The 4636-nt window shown below is 32.7% G+C and overlaps 1 long non-coding RNA gene across 1 annotated transcript; it reads left to right on the top strand.

Annotated features, from left to right (window-relative positions):
- The first annotated feature begins 346 nt into the window (after positions 1 to 346).
- On the top strand, positions 347 to 3535 carry LOC150033828 (uncharacterized). The gene is made up of 3 exons (XR_016532433.1): positions 347 to 728; positions 2560 to 2699; positions 3105 to 3535. It is a non-coding gene; the product is annotated as an uncharacterized LOC150033828 (long non-coding RNA).
- Positions 3536 to 4636: the final 1101 nt, after the last annotated feature.

The raw sequence follows: 4636 nt of genomic DNA, 5'->3' as shown, positions 1-4636 counted from the left end.
AACTATAGGATATATTGTATGTAAAACCCCGCACATTTTTTAGTAACAATGTAATTTCAGTAACTTTATTAATTGGAATTTCAATAATTGTTATTAGTTGGAGGGTATTTTTGGAATTTTGGACTTCAAGTGTAAGTGCGGGAATTTAATTGTTGGCGTGAAATTATTCAAATTGGAAATTAATGACAAGAATTAATTTTCTTTTGAAACGGAAATGAATTTAATGTATAAAGTGGAATAAGGAAAGAAATTAGATGTAATTATACTTATTTCCTTTTTTATTTAATTATTATTATTATTTTATAAAAATCAAACTCCCCCTTTCTTCCTTACGCAATCCGGCGCCCCCTTTCTCAAAATTTCTCTCCTTCTTCAACCTCACCATACGTGCCCTAGTCGACCCCTACCCCTTCATTGCGTGGCCGCCGTCGTTGCTGCCCAGCCGACCACCATTCGTCGACTGCTGGCCTAGCACTGCCTCCCTAGCTCGAGCCGCCATCCTTCGTTCACGGTTGCGTCGCCCAGTAGAGGGCGTTTCGTTCATTAGTCGCACACCAGATCCATCCGGCTCTGTCGCTGATTCGATCCGTCTAGCCGAGCGATCGTCTAAGCTACTGTCGCCTGAGCCCAAGCCAGTCTCTGCCGCTGCTCGTTGTCATTTCTAACCAGCCGTCGGTTTGACCTTCGCCATCATTCCATGGGGTTTTTACTAGAACTTGGAATCTGGGGTAAGATTTAAAGTTTGTATTTTCTTGGATGAGTTTAGTCACTCTTTAGGTTTGGATTTAATTTAGTATAATGTTTATCTTGTGAAGCTTGGATTCAAGTTTCAAGGTGTTAGAACCCACTGTCCAATAAGATTATAGTTCGGCTCTAGGGAATTTTGGAGCATGTTTGATGAGTAATGTGAACTTGAAACTCTTCAGAATGGGTTAATATGTTGGAAATTGGTTTTAAATTCCAAAATTTGGGTTATGAATAGATTGGTATCTCCGTGCTAAGCTTGGAACAGATTTTTGAATCATCACATAGTTTGGGTAAGTTGTTTTGTTGCATATGAGGTACTTTCGTATTTGGAATTTAATCCTAAACGTCAGACTTAATTCTGATTTTGATTCAGGGTGTGATTCAAGAATTTTACTAAGTTAAAGGAGGGTGTGGATTACTTTTTGTTAGATTTTGTTTCGAGATAAGTAATCTTACTACTGGGACTGCCCACGGGCCAGACATTAGATGTATGCTAGCATGATAAATGAATGTATGGCAGAATGACAACATGATAGATTGATAGTATAACATGATCAAAGTATGTTCTGTTATAAGATCCGAATTATTTATTTATGCACATAGACACTTAAATGCTAGTATGAGATGGTATGTGCTTCCATGGTTGAATTTGATCTGATGATGTTGAGGTATACATGTATGTTGTAGAACTATGATGTTGAGGTATACATGTATGTTGTAGAACTATGATGTTGAGGTATATGTGTATGTTGTAGAGTCATGATGTTGAGGTTTATATGTATGTCATAGATTCGTACAGTGATGATTATGATGTTGAGACTGTGTAAATGTCCTTACTGTTAGTTAGATGTCCATTAGAGTTTATGTTTCCTTCGGGATTCACCAATTTTTGTTTCCTTCGGGATTCACCAGTTTGTGTCTCTTTCGGGATTCACCAGAGGTAGTGGATGTATTTAACTATAGTAGGATAGGACTCAGTCTCCTTCTTGTTTCATGTGTATATGTGTCCCATGAGGACTAGAGTAGTTTATATGTTTCACCAGAGGTGGGTATCTAGAGGACATAGATGCCCAGCGTGACCCCAGTAGTGGGGTTACTTACTGAGTATTTTATACTCATTCTTTCTCATGTTTTTGTTTCAAGTAAGGGTAAAGATGCACCAACAATGGACAAGCGATATTTGTGATCAAGACACTGAGACTAGTTTTTACGCTTCCACATCATGAGATTTAGAGTTCTTTTCATGTTTCTCTTAATTTTTTGTTTTGATGTTTAAAACTTACTTTTAAGAATCGTTTTTCAGACTTATTTATTGTCCTTTATGATTTATGGGTACCCTACTATTGATTTAGTATTTGAATTTAATGAAAGTCTTTTTAACTTACCTTATTTAATTAGCATTTTGAGTTCCATGCATGCATGTATTTAGTAACAGCCTAACCTAAGTCCTAGGGGGTCGGGTCGTTATATTGTATTTGATACAATATAGAAACTATATGTTATATGTTATATATATAACATATAATTATATATACATAAAATAAATTAGTTATTATATATAATTGTTATTTAAATTAAAATTATTTTTAATTTAATTTTCAAAATTAAAGGGAGGGAAATAACTTCCTTCCCCTTAATTTTCTTTAAGAAAACATAAGGAGTGGGACAATTGAATGAAAGTGTTTTTTTCTTCTTCTTCACAAAAGGTTCGTGGAATAGGATTGTAGATGCTCTCTCCCAATTCTTCTCACAATTTTTCTTTGAGAAATTTCCCCTCTCAAAATCTTCTCTCCCTCTTCCAAATTTTTTCAGAGCCAACACACTCCTGATATTTTCACCCTGAGGAAACAATTGTGGTGGCGTCCTCTTTGTCAATTCTTGGTTTGAGGGTTCGTGATTGGTCGTGATCAATTCAGAGAAGAGGATTCGTGAAGAAATTTGGTTCTTCAAGGGTATGTTATGTCTAATCCCAAATTTCTTCTTCAATTGCATGCTGTAATTTTTCTGAAATTTTGCATAATCTTGTTATGTGAAAATTAAAAAACTGGGACGATCCCACTTTCGCAATGGAACTTCATCATTCTTTCAATTGGTATCAGAGTGTGGTTTTTGTCCCAATTTTTATTTTTTTTTTCTAAAATACTTTTACAGTTTTATAGTGGCTATGCATTTTGTAAATTTTGTTCATGAGATGAATAGTTTTGTGAATGGTTTGCAATTATTGTATAATTTCGAGAGTGGATTCTTGTTTTACTACTTTATTTTTATAAATTGGTCTGTAAGGGCATGGTGTTTTGAGCATTTAATTGCAATGGAGTCTGTGATTTAAATGTTTTGAGTTGTTTGTGATCATTCAGGTGTTTTTTTGGAGAAAACGAGGCCAAAATTGGAGAATGATTGACGAATTTCGCAACTGTACAATGGCTACTGTGTACAGTAGCATTGCAACGATGTGCCATAGCGTTGCAACGGTGTGAATGACAAACAGAAGAATTTTTCGTAGCGTTTCAACGCTCCGAGACCATTTTTTTTCGATTTTCGCACGGTTTGGTTCAAGTTGCATCGGGTTCGTGTCTGGTTTGCTTGGTTCGAGCAGTTCGAGGGCGGTTGGGTGTTGGACAGTCTAGATCGTGCGATTTAAGGCCCGGTTCACCTATTTTGAACTGGTTGGCTATTAATTTTGTAATAATTAGTTTGTTAATTAATTAAATTAATATAAATATAATATTAATTTAATTAATTGTTTAGGAGTCCGATCTTGGTCTAATAATTGTTGTTTAAATTATGCATATGACGTACAGTTTAATTTATATAATTATATGTCATAATATATGCTATATAATAAAATTCCACCATAGGTTATGCATTATTCATGCATCATTTATATTATAAATGTTATAATATATAGTTGATTGATTTAATTTTATAGCATGCTCATGCATCATATAATATAAATGTTATAATATATGTTTGCATGCATTAATAACATAGTCATGCATCATTTATATTATAAGTGTTATAATATATAGTTGGATGTATGGATGTTTGTATGTTATTAATTATTTCATTATTTTAGTATATAAGTGTTATGTATGTTAAGTAATGAAATGGAATTATATGAAGCATGTCATTACTTTAGTTATTTTATAATTGTTATAATTTAACTAAATATGCTTTATCACATACAATGATTAGTTTTAATTTATTTCATTTCTTTTATAAAAATTATAATTAAATGAAATTAAAATTAAAATCAATAATTCAAAATTGCATGCAAACTTTAGGTTAAAAATCCTTTTTAAAATAGTTTTAAAACATGATTCAAATAGACCCAAGATCACATTTCTAATGAGATTAGAAATAAGATTAATCTTTAATCAGTTTACAAGGATCAAATTGGTTTTAATTAAAAGATTAAATTTGCAACAAATGTATCTATAAGGGACCTTTTATCTAAGGTTAGTTTTGTCTAGGTTGGGGTATTTAAACTGACGAAAATAGAACATCCCTACCTGGGAACTGACCTGGAAAGATGAATTAGATAGATTTGCTACAAGCATGCAGTTATTGATTAAGGTTTATTAAAATGTTTATTAGACATTAATCAAAGTTGTTTAACTATCCAAAGTATTGTTACTTTTGAGCAAATTTAAACAATCACTTAGTAAAATAAATAGCCATATTTTTCTAAGTTAAATAACCCTAGGTAAAACACTCAGTGGGAGGAAAATATAGTATATGATACTTCATTTTTTTATTTTCTTGTTTCTTTTTATAAGTTCATACTCTGAGATCTATACTCGGTTTTGAGGCACTTTGCTTGTGGTCCCCTATAGATAATGTTTGTATAGGTCAATACAAAAGTGAATGGAAAGAGTGTTTATAGTAA

The sequence above is a fragment of the Benincasa hispida genome, chromosome 9, assembly GCF_027475165.1.
Source record: "Benincasa hispida cultivar pf3 chromosome 9, pf3_genome.v1.1, whole genome shotgun sequence".
NCBI classification, from domain to species: domain Eukaryota; kingdom Viridiplantae; phylum Streptophyta; class Magnoliopsida; order Cucurbitales; family Cucurbitaceae; genus Benincasa; species Benincasa hispida.
Note: the sequence above shows the minus strand (reverse complement) of the source record. Positions and strands in the feature narration are given on the sequence as shown.